This window comes from Lissotriton helveticus, chromosome 1_1 (assembly GCF_964261635.1).
Source record: "Lissotriton helveticus chromosome 1_1, aLisHel1.1, whole genome shotgun sequence".
In the NCBI taxonomy this organism is placed as follows: domain Eukaryota; kingdom Metazoa; phylum Chordata; class Amphibia; order Caudata; family Salamandridae; genus Lissotriton; species Lissotriton helveticus.
The window spans coordinates 856,026,225-856,039,515 of record NC_136057.1 but is presented as its reverse complement, the minus strand read 5'-3'; positions in this window follow the sequence as shown (position 1 = coordinate 856,039,515).

The following is a 13,291-nucleotide window of genomic DNA, read 5'->3' as shown; positions in this document are numbered from 1 at the left end:
CCACTGACTCCCCAATACACACAAAACCGCAAGTGGACACTGGAGCGCAATCAATGCAAGTTCTACCCCACAAGCAAACTTAACATGCCTCATATGAACAAAATGGTGTCTATGCAGGTATCCAAAAACTGCACTTTACACCACAATGCAAAAAAGTTATGCAACACTTTTAAGAAGGCAAGCTGGCACACTGATTACTGGCCATAATGTCAGAGCATACAGTCCTGGGACATATACGTAAATGATTATTTATTTGCAAAGCACAGCTCAGCCTTTGTATGCGAAGGCACGGGTAGCCTTAAATACACACTGCAGACACTATATAGAGGCCATTGGGAAAACTACTCTCTCTCTCTTCTGTTGCACCGGCTAGAGTGGGAATAGTAAATTTTACCCTTCCTGAGTTCAACTCTTTCCCTAGTAATGCACAGACTGGAGTAGGAATAGTAGATTTTACCCCTCCTGAAATGAAATGAAAAATGAAATGAAAAAAAGAACTTGATTAAGCGCACTGCGGCCAAGCGGCTTCCTGGCGCTAGGGGTTTGACCAGACTCACAGATGGGGCGCGGGAAAACTAGCAGGGGAATGCCTGGGAAAACAAGAAAGTTTTGAGAGCTTTACGGAAGTGGGTGTAGAACGGATGAACAAAGGGAGACTATTCCAGATCCGGGGGGCCAGAACCGAAAATCGGGTGCCTCCCGTTCTGGATTTACGGAAGCGGGGGACGTGGAGAAGGGAGAGAGAGGAGGAGCGGAGAGTGCGGCTGGGGACGTGAGGAGTAATAAGAGATCCAATAAAGAGGGGAGCTGAGTGGGTGTGGGCGCGAAAGGCCAGACAGGCCAATTTAAAAAAAGATCTAAAGTGCACAGGAAGCCAATGAAGAGATTTGAGTGCAGGAGTGATGTGGGAAGATTTGGGAAGGCGAAGAATGAGGCGGGCAGCCTGGTTTTGAATGGCCTGAAGACGGCGGGTTTCATAGGCAGGTATGCCCATGTACAAGCTGTTCCCGTAGTCAAGGCGGGAGGTGATAAGAGCCATGACTATGGTTTTAAGGGCGTCCGTAGAGAAATACCGTGAGATCTTCCGAATGAGGCGGAGGGACAGAAAACAGGAGGATACTACGGAACTGACTTGGGCATGCATAGTCAGATCATGGCTGACCTTGATGCCCAAGGTCCGGACAGAAGAAACCGGTGAGGGGGGGGACCAAAGGAAGGGGGCCAGTGAACCGCAGACCAAGGATTAGAGGGGCCACCCGTGAGGACAAGCTCCGTCTTGTCCGGATTGAGCTTCAAGTGATTGATACTCATCCATTCGGATATAAAAACTAAGGTAGAACAAAGCTTAGGAAGAGAAACAGAAGGGGAAGAGTCCAGCGCTTTTCCTACTTTTGCACAGACTGGCATGGAAATAGTATATTTAATTCCTCCTGAGTCCAGCGCTTTTCCTACTGTTGCACAGACTTGCATGTAAATAGTATATTTAATTCCTCCTGAGTCCAAAGCTTTTCCTACTGTAGTACAGACTGGAGGGGGAATAATAAATTTCACCCCATCTCAGTCCAACGCTTTCCCTACAGTTGCTCAGACTGGAGTGAGAATAGAGTAAATGTAACCCCTCCTGAGTACATTGTTTTCCCTCCTGTTTCACTAACTGGAATGAAAATAGTAAATGTTACGCCTTCTGAGTCCCACACTTTCCCTACAGTTGCAATTTTGGAGTGGAAAAATTGCATTTTACTCCTCTTGAGTCCAATGCTTTCCCTACTGTTTCACAGACTGGAGTGAGAATAGTAAATTGTACCCCTCCTGAGTCCAACACTTTCCTTACAGTTGCTCAGACCGGAGTAGGAATAGTAAATGTAACCCCTCCTTTCCCTACTGTTGCACATCTGGAGTAGGATTCATACATTTTTCCCTCCTCAGTCCAACAGTTTCCCTACTGTTGCACAGACTGAGTGGAAATAGTACATTTTACCCCTCCCCAGTCCAACGCTTTCCCTACTGTTGCACTGACTGGAGTGGGAATAATAAATGTTATCCCTCCTGAATCCAACACTTTCTCTACTGTTGTACAGACTGGAGTGAGAATTGTTAATGTAACCCCTCCTGAGTTTAATGCTTTCTCTACTGTTGTTAAAAATCGGAGTGAGAATAGTATATTTATTATTTATATAGTATATATTTTTATTAATGTTTTTTAAATATATAATATTATTATTATGTGTTTTTTTGTATTTAGATTGATATATATATATATATATATATATATATATATTTTGTTGGCAAATTTAAAAACAATTATAAAATTATATTATACATTAAAATTAATATTTCTAAATTGGATTTATATAATTGACATTATAAATGTGTATATAAACATACACACTTTTATATATATATATATGTGTGTGTGTTAGTTGAAATGAGTAAATATGTATCTATATATTTAAATACTATTCACACATATTTAATTTGCATTATACTAAAGTTATGTGCTAAAATAAAATGTTTAAATTTTACTTATTTAAACCGCATATATAGTAAAAAACAATCTTTTTGTACATATTTTTCGATAATAGTGTAAAATGATTTTTTAAAAATTGTACTTACAATTATATGCATAGAAAAACAATATTTTTATGATCATTATTTTTGATAGCGCTATGTGGTTTTATGATATTTATGGTTTTGATATTGTGCCAGTGAACCAATTGCCGTATGTCTCGATTAGTGTGAGATTTAATGATTTCACTAAAACAAATGAACTGTTTATAAGTAAGTACGTGAGACCCTAGCAAACTGAACACAAGCCAAAAGGAGTGGGCTGAAAAATCAAGGCATGCAAGTATTCAAGAGGAAATACAAAAAGTAAGACTACGCCATAGGATCAAAATACTTACTTGTATGCCTATATAGGGTACGTGGTTATGTTCACAAAATAGCAAATGTCTCCCAAGCAAACAAACCCATATAACAGCATAATTGTGGTGAACTGCAGTGTCTATGGATGTCTACCTGTGTGTATTTTGTATGTATGAGTGCATGGTGCATATGCATGTATGAATGTCTGTGGAGTTGAGACCCGTCTGTGACACATCAGGAGGGTGTTGTGGGTTGCAGGCATCCTTTATATGGATGATAGTTCAGAGTTGCTGGTACTAGCTATCCCATCTACACAGTTTTGTCCTGAGATGTACCCGATAATGTTTTGGAGTTTTTTTGTACCTACATAAGAGATGACCCCTAATCTAAGTGGTCCCTTTAATAGAAATACTAATTATACCCAGGAGCAGGCTTTGTAAGTTCTTTAGCATGGTAGATTCTCTAACCCACATATCTTGAGGAAATAATCCCCACTAGCTCTCTTACTATAAGTCATAGCTGGCAGGGAAACAACATTTACAACGCAACTTTTATAATACACTACCATTACAACGAAACTTTTACAACGCAACATCCATTACATCGCATGCAATTACAACGCAACCATTACAACGCATGACACTACAACGCATACCACTACAACGCATGTCATTACAACGCATACCACTACAACGCATAACATTACAACGCATACCATTACCATCCAACACTTACCCTACTGTTGCACCCCCTGGAGTTAGAATAGTAATTTTTACCCCTACACTATCCAACATTTACCCTACTGTTGCACCCCCTGGAGTTAGAATAGTAATGTTTATCCCTACACTATCCAACACTTACCCTACGGTTGCTCCCCCTGGAGTTAGAATAGTAATTTTTACCCCTACACTATCCAATACTTACCATACATGCAATGTAATGTTATGCGTTGTAATGGTATGCGTTGTAAAGGTAGTATGCGTTGTAATGGAATGCGTTGTAAAGGTAGTTTAAAAAAATTTGTTGTAATGGCATGCGTTGTAATGGATGTTGCGTTGTAAAAAATGCGTTGTAAAGGTATGCGTTGTAAAAGTATGCGTTGTAACGTCATACAACCATGTGGGTGTGTGGACACATATAAAAGGTGATCTACAAGATCAGAGCGATTTTGGGTAGAATGCTGATGGCTCACACTAGAATGGATCCTCAAAAGGAGTTATCACATTCACTAACATAGCGTAGAGTCTGCAAAAAGTAGACTGGAGACTTAGGGTCATACTTGCGACTTCAGTGGTGTAGGGTAGCGCAGCGAGTCACCTTGCTGTGCTGCCCTGTGTCACAGGGAAAGGGCAGGAATGCAACGTATTTATCCAATATGGCGCATTCCCGTCCTTTTCCCTTGTGCTGATGCCATTTTGGCAGACTAGGGCCAACATAGGCACCTTTGCACCATGGTGCAAGAGTGCATGTGTTGTAGCCAGGTTTGTTTTTGTGCAGGAAGGGTGACCTTTCTGCACAAAATCAATCCTGAGAGGCATTTTACTCTGTCTATGTGTGCTGCACAGTGCAGCACACATAGAAAGAGGAAAAATACCTAGGAGAAATAAACATATTTTTCCTGGTTACGCCTCCCCTGGGGAGATGTATCTTATTGGCGCATTCCCCTATATACAAGGTGCTGTAAATCAGGGAATGTGTCAAAAACCATGGGAGTTGTGTGGGAACACCCACACAATGCCGATGGAAAGCCTACCCAGAGCAGAGGTAACACAATGTAGCACTTTGCGCTGCATTACTCCATATGTTTGGTGCCACTTAAAGCCACAGAGAGTGACTGTGCGTGGTTTCAAAAATATGACTAACGATTTGTGTCACTCTTGCACCATGTTGCATGGTCAAGAGCGACCCAAACCAGGTCATAAATATGGCTCTTAGATTAGATTCATGTAGAAAGTTTAATGGGTAACATCCCAACCACAGCCAGTGGCAATTTAGTGGCTCAAACCTGATTCCAGTTCTCGACATTCTGGAGCATATGAGCGGAAGTTAGGGCAAGGAACCAAGGAAATGGATTGTTGAATAGGAATTTCTGCTGCAGAAAAGGACATAGTGGGAGCTACTGAAAAGCCAAGCTGTCCAACGAAGCATCTTGGGTGGATAAGCAAGTAGGTTGGTCTCATTTTCCTGTCGGATTGTCAGAACAGTTTTTAGCCCCCCAAAAAATTGTTTTCCTAAGCTTAGGATTTTGGCTATCTGCGCATCTTTAATAATACAAGGAAGGGTTCAGGTATGGAGGGGTATTACTTGAGGGTTCAGGACTCACTTGGGTTCAAGATGGTTGGAGCCTTTTCTGTCTCTGATCAGAAGGCCAGACAACTAGCCCTTGAAGTCACTCTGGTAGTCCTGGGTTCAAGCGAAGAAACAGGGCTCAAGAAGCATGGTGGGCCTTTGAGGGTTCAAGTCAGGCTCCATGCCGCAAAGTAATTCATCCAGGTGGGGCAAAGCAATCTTGTGGAGTACAATGGAGGTCACATCAAGAGGCAACCCTCTAAGAGTCCTTTCGCAGGTCAAGAAAGTGAACTGCAGAGTGGTTCTATTTTTATACCTTGTGCTTTTTTTATTGAAGAAGGATACATTTCTAAAGAATTCTCTTTGACGTGCTTGAAGTTTCCTGCCTCACCTGCCAACAATGCAAGAGGGACAAGTCCTTCGTGTGAACGCAGAGCACAGCCTAGTCAGCTGCAATGGGGGCTGAACCCAGCTCAGCACTCCATCCTGCCAGTTATTGGCTCATCCAAGCTCACCTAATCCCTCTATTGTGTGGCTGTCTGGGATGAATAAACAAAGTCCAACTGCCAACTAAACCCTTTTTTTGTGACCTAGGACAGGCGACAGGCACCAAATAGTTAAGGTAGAAAAATGTCAACTTTTTTAAATTGGCATTTTCAAAATTGTGGCATAAAATCCAACTTTACCATTAAAGAGGATTTTTAATTAGAATTCTCAGACCTAAAACATGAAATATTTACCTGTTCTCAAATAAAAGTTAACACTTAGGGCATCATTAGGATGGCGTCTTCACCGTAAAAGGGACCGCCTGCCATAAGGACGGGGGTCCCGTGGGGTCAATTAGGATGCGCCTGCCGCAATGCTAATAATACATGTTGTGCTTTCCAAAGCACAACAAGCCAGGCACTGCGCGGTGCCTGCTACGTTGTTCTTTGAAAGACAGGGGGGTACGTGCACCCCCACCCCCCCAGAGTCCATGGGGGCCTGTAACGGGCCACCCAAGCAGACTCTGCATGCCTTTCCATGGCAGCAATGCCACCACGGAAAGGCATTCACAAATGCACATACTAATATGGCTGTTGGTGTCTGAAAGACACCGTCAACATATTGAACCCTTTTCCGCCCAGGAATTTGATGTTAATAAATGGAAGGGCCCCATTTGCTGTAAGACCTATAAAAACGTCTTCACTCCCGTACAGGAAACACCATGTAATATTAGTCTGACCTCAAACTACCTACGAGGAGGTCTCATTAATGCTAGATCACTATGTAAACATGCTCAAAACATTTATTATTTAATCTTAGACAATAATCTAAACTGCCTTTTTTTAACAGAAATGTGGCTTAAAGCTTGGTGCAACCCTGATATTGTCTCTGCCCTCCCCCTGGCTATCGAATTCATAGCCTGGATAGGCTAGAGTAACGGGGAGGAGGGCTTGCGATAATTTTTTTCTCAGCACATTGAAATGCTCAATATTTTAAATAGCTGACCTCAAAGGGAGAGAGAGTGTTGGATTCTGTTTTCAATCAGAGGACTCCTTTTACTTCTCAGGAGCCCTGTTATACCATCCACCAGGTCCTCATCTGAATTTTGTTAACAGCATTGGAGATATCATGGGTTTGTTAACTCTTAGATTCTCCAACTTCACTGTACTGGGGTACTTTAATCTCCACCTAGATATGCAAAATGATCCGAGTACTACGAATTTCCTGGAAATCATAGAAACACTAGGACTGAATCAGCAGATATCTACACCCACCCACAATGCAGGACACACCCTGGACAGCATCTGTTCAAATCTCAACACCCTCATAGCTAATGCCCCAGTTAGCCTCACCTGGTCCGACCATAACTTTATACCTTTGAAATTAGGCACCAACACACGAATATACCCATTGACTACACCTCTGTTATTCAAAACACCAGACGTAGGTGGAATAATATGGCAGCCTCTCCAGCTCTCAGTATAGAAGCTTCGGCCTGCAGGCCTAGGCTGACAGGGGACCCATCAGTGGATAATCACATTTTAATCAATGGATGTCCACTCTTGGTGATAGGCACGCATGAGAAACACTCCACCTCCTGGTATACCCAAAACCTGAGAGAATTACACAGCCACTGCAGGAAACTAGAACGCAGATGGTGGCAAAGTTACAAACAGGAAGAACTAACCTTGTTTAAAGTGGCTCTTAAAACTACCAAAAGATCAAACCTGAAAAGAAATCTTACTTCACCAACTTACTCAAGCCGGCCCAATTTAGATCAAAAAACTATCTTTAAGATAGTAAATTCTTTCACGAACCCTATAATCCTCCAACAAGTCTCTTTGCGATCGCATTGCCAACTTTTTTGTACAGAAAGTCTAATTGCTACAAAAAGATTTCACAACACCCCATGCTCCACCCATAAAGGTGCCCTCTAACTCAGGAGAGGATAGATTGGCCCTTCAAGCCTTTCAAGCTATTAGCCTCGAACAAGCCCACCAGGCTATACTTGCATGCAAATAAGGATCTCCTTTTGACCCATGTCCCCCTCAGATTTTTCATGCTATTAAAGAGACTATTAACCAAGTCATTAAAAACATTGTAAATGCCTCACCTCTACGAGCAGAAGTACCCAATGAATGGAAAATTGCACCAGTGAGACCGCTCCAGAAAAAAGAACTAGCTGATCCCACCACTCTCACTAATCTTCGTCCCATCTCTCTGCTTCCATGCCTTAGTAAAATCAGAGAAAAAACTAGTTAATACCCAACTTATTACCTTCTTAGAAGAGCCGAACATTCTACATCCCAATTGATCAGGTTTCAGGCCTCAGCACTCAATTGAATCAGCGCTTCTGTATACTGCTATAACCTTAAATCTGCCTAAGACCAGGAAAAAATGCTGTTTTGGTCTTATTAGACTTATTGGCCACCTTTGACACGGTCGCACATGGTATTTTACTGGATCACCTCAAATCATATGGCATTTCTCATCTTGCCTTGGCTTGGCTGAAATCCTTCCTACAAAATTGAAGATAAGTTGTTACTCTGGGCCAATATTAGTAAGCAAAAAAACCTTTGCTCTCCGAGGTTCCACAGGGGTCCATTCCTAGCCCAGTGCTCTTTAACGCCTATATGGCCCCTTTCATTAGTCTGATATCGTCTTTTGACATTGAGACTATCACGTACGCAGATGATACTCAGCTAATTCTGGTATTAGATAAAAATACCACACATGCTGAAGAAAATCTTTGACAGTGTCTTACAGTGGTCTTTCACTGGATGATTCATTTAAAAAGTAACCTCCCTTCGCCAGCAGTCCCTAAGAGTGGCTGAGACATTTTGATAAAGTCACTCAAAACGTTTTTTGATCTTCTTTCCTGCATGGCTAGAAAGGCAGTCGCAGTGGCCCTGATCACCTCTAGACTCGATTACTGCAACAGCCTTTAAACACAAACCAATAAGCCGGGCCTAAACAAATTACAGATGGTGCAACATGCAGCCGCTCGACTAGTATTAAGATGGCCTAGAAGCTCATAAGCTGGACTTAAAGCACTTCATTGGCTGCCAATCCATAAAAGAGTCCCTTTTATGTCTTGATAATTACTTTCAGGGATATTAATTCCTAGGCCCCTAATATCTCAGGGCCAGGTTTACTCGCTATGTGACACACTGCACACTCAGATCATCCAATGCAAATCTTTTGAGGCCCCCTGATTTCAGGTATATCACAAAGGGTGAGACATCCATTGCAGTACTTGGGACCAAAGCCTGGAACCTGCTACCCATCCATCTACATTTCATTCAAACAGAGACCCTCTTCAGGAAAGCTCTGAAAACCTGGATCTTTACTGCCCATGATGGTCTATGTAGAAAACTCATCTGACTCTCTCAGTTTGAATTGTTTGTGTCCATTAGGTATAGGCACAGTGCCATGATGCTCCTCGGAGTGAAAGCTGCGCTCCACAAGTACTTTATAATTAGGCTACCTGGTTTTAGGTTTAAACCTATAATAACTGATAAAACATCACTGAAATGAAAATAGCCATCACCGGGGTAAACATATAAACACTGAAATAACACCTTTGCAACCAAAAACTAAGTGCCATTCAAAGAAAGGAAAAAATGAGTGAAAAAGATATTTGTATTTCTTCTTGAAGGGGCCAATACAATGTAACTTTGTTATACAAGGTAGCATCAAGAAAGAGTGGGCTAACATTATTCTGCTTGAGTTTTGTTGTTTAGGGATGTCACTAAAACATTGTCTCTTCTTCCTTCTGCTTTTTTCAGTTTTGTGGTCTTTGGTCTAAAGATGCAGTGTTTAGAAGCATGTTTTGGGTCTTATTTAGTTATTTTATAAATTGTAGAGAATCGGGAAATATCAAAATCATATTTGATATTTTGACTACATTTGATTTCACTGATAGGTAAAATGGCTGATTTCATAAGAATCTTTCCTAATATGTACCATCACATTTACCCACATGCAGAGAATGGGTGAAATCCTTTGATACATCAGCCCCCTTTTCTAGTGAGTCAGTATTGATTGCAAGTGAATTGCCGAACACCCCAAGCTTTAAACATTCAATGCAAGATGTAGTGACAGGTATATGTGAAAAGAATGTTCTCACCAAGCATCTGAGATAGTGGTGAAAACATGACACCAGACGTTTTGTGAAAATGGAACGCATTGTCACTTAGGATGCTGCTGAAAAAAGTTCCTACCAAGTTCAATAAAGATTGGAGTGATATTGTTTATGTTTTCAGTAATTCAGCTACATATGTCAAACAGTTGTATGATGGTCTCTCAAAATCGATACCTGAGCTGACGTTCTTCCCTATAAGAGATCTTTGTCACTTGCTGAAAGCATCTTTACAATCTTCAGAGTTAATGAAGAATGCTATTGACTTTGTAGTCCACTCTGGTGCAGTAAAACTTTATTTGTACCTCATATACCCCGTGCACACGCTATCTATACACATGTACTATCAGTGCAGAAAGCAAGCAATAATTAAAATTAAATTAAAATTCCATAAACACCGGAAAATCACTGTTTCTGGTGTTTTGAATGGCGCACAAATGTGTAACCACTGATAACCACTGTTTTTTTAAGGTATTGAAAAAACTGAAAAAACCCCACCAGAATTTACCAAAAATAGAAACTGAAAACAGGAAAGCCTATATATAATGTAGTGCCTGCCACACAGTGCAGGGATGTTTATGGGACACCAGAGGTGCCCTCCAGGCCCCATAGAGCAAGGCCAGGAGGGAAGAAGCCCAGCTAGGGATCTTCAAAGTCGCTTTACGCCTGCCTTTTAATGGCGGGCGGACCACCATGAAAGGGCTGGCAGAAAGCAAAATTGTGATCTCAACGGCAGAGCCAAGGCTAGCTCTGCTGCCATTTCTGGATCACATTTCTGACCTCACCCTGACGGGCTCTGTGAGCCCATCATAATTGGATCAGTATTTCCCCAGGGGTTTTCCTCTGATCACCAGTATCATAATACGGCAGTCAGATGGAAACCTCTGATGTCAGGCGGGAAGCTGTTGGATGGCTTTCCACCCCAACGTGGTTTATCAGTTAGGGTGGACTGAAGTCCCCCAAAAGTAAGAAAGGCACTATCCTGTTAGGTCCAATAAATCATTTTGGTAAATTAAACCAGATTTCAACCTTTGAAGCCATCGCCAAGAGAAGACAGACTTCCCTTAGAGAAAATGCATTAAGCATTAATGTAATACAAAACATCAAAAAAGTCAAAAATACAACACAATAAATCTTGACTCCAATTTATAAAGAAAAGAGAATAAATTAGCAAAAGCGCACAAAAACAGGGAAAATCCTGTAAGGGCAAACAAAGTAAAAATAACTTTAAAAAACACAAAGCACCAATGGTAGTCAACGGTTGTTGTAAAATGGGACCAAGGAGTTATGGAAAGTGGTTTGTATACACCAGCATTGTTCAACCTGATTGGGGATTCTACCTTGGCACTTGAGGCCAGATGTATGACACATTTTACTGGTTGCAAACAGCTCATTGGGTTGTTTGTCACCAGTAAAATGCATTTTCCTGTGTACCAACCCTATTTTGCGAGTCGGTGACCTATTACCAACTCACAAAATAGGGTTTGCGAGTCGCTATTAGGATGTGATGTGTAAAGGGCGTCCTTTCCTAATAGTGAGTCACACTGATATGTATGAATGTTTTGCAAATGGGAATGCGGCTGCAAAACATTTGCAGTTTACCACCAATTTCAAATTGGTGGTAAGCCATTCGAAAACAGGAAGGGGTCCCCAAGGAACACTTTCCCCTTTGTGAATGGGAGCACCAAAATGTTTTCAGAGCAGTCAGTGGTCCCACAGACCAGTACATACTGTGGAAAAATGCACATTTGGCAAAGCCAAGATGTCTCACCCAAGGCTGAGCTATTGGGTTTGGCAATTGGGTGGGGGGAGCAGGTGCGGGAGAAGAAACAGAGATGAGGCAGGTGTGGGGGAGATCAAACAGGGATGGGTTTGAGAAGAAATGGATGGGGTGAGGATAAGTTAAATCAAAAGATACGGGGCAGCTAGGGGGGGTAGAAAAAACAGAGAGAGTTCGGTGATAAGCTAAAAAAAAGAGCTATGATGCAGCCAGCATTGACTGCACAGAACTTGTACCTGAATCACAGCACGAGCAGCAGATGGCCAGCTGTGGGGCACTAATCAAACCTAATTAATCTGTACTCAGTCTGTGTCCCACGGGAAAAAAAAGAAGTGACACCTGGCAAGTGTTGCCAAACGAGAAGACAGCAAAGAAGAGCAACAATGATGCCAACAAATGGTAAGCAATAGGTCGGTTCCAAGACCATTGTTGAACACAAACGTTTTGCAAAAATGGGAATTAGAAAACACTTCAACAGCAGCCACATGGCCCTACACCATGGGTAACACCCTCAGCCATCCTGGCATTTTAGCTAATAGCACTTTGAATGTTGGGGCTTAGAGGCATGGTCCAGCCGCGGTCTGTGCAGGTAACAACTGTGGGGCCTGGTGGGGGGATTTCCAATGATGATGCTGAGGGAACATTAATTATTTATTTAATTTTCCCTCTGCATCATCCCTCTAACCCCACCTCCCCCCAGTCCCACCGCTGGGTGGAGGTGGATTTCGCCTGGCATGGTCTTGAAATGAGGAACAATAAGCTGCAAGTGCAGGATTGCAAGTAATGTAAGTTGTAAAACTAGAACTGGGGCCAGGTGATCCTTCTGGTGTGAGGACGTCGGGTAATTCTATAGGATGCACCGATGCCATGTATAGTTATAAACTAGAGACTTCAGAAAGCAAGAACATGGGTGTAAGGGGTAACAATGGACTTTTCTCTTCTACCCCAAATCTGTGACAATCAGGGTAGTCATACCGTTAAAAGTAAAATCCATGTATTGTACTATTCCCCACACTGCAATGTCATTACTGCTTAAAGAAATGCCTTTATGTTAAGCATAGAGTAAATGTTTGCAGTGACTTGTGTCTTTTGCATTTATGACAATGACAACCTACTTTAATTTTAAAGTGCCAGATTCTACATTTTTGGTGGTGGTAGAATTTACTTCACATATACAGAATTTTGGGACATGAATGAAAATGGAGCAGCTGTGACAACATAACACAATTATGAGCTAGTTTGTCACCAAATATTTTCTAGAATGCATCATAAACGGTCACTACATTATGTTAAATGGAAAGGACTAGTATATCGCTGTATTGCCACTAGTAAAACATTGCAACATTGTTCAGGTACCTTTATGCTCTGGTCTCGAGGACGCTGTCACAGGCCGGATTATGGACATAGGTTTAATTCTGGGGTTTGTAAGTGCATATTTAATGACTTTTGTAACTTGTCTGCCATTTTTCAATGGAGCTGAAGGGACAGGCTAGTGTTTATAATATATATGACCCAACAGTCACTGATATGTTGCCTGGCAACGTCCCTGCAATGGAGGCACCAGTTTTGCAGGAGAACTATTTAAGGATTATCTCGGCTGAGCAACTGTTGTCTGAGTACTTTGATTAAGCACAGTCCTATACCTCACAGGCCCACCAGGTATCTAGTGCTTACCTCTTAGAAATGCCTTTTGATTGTCAAATGACAAAATTGTCACAGAATTCCGATAA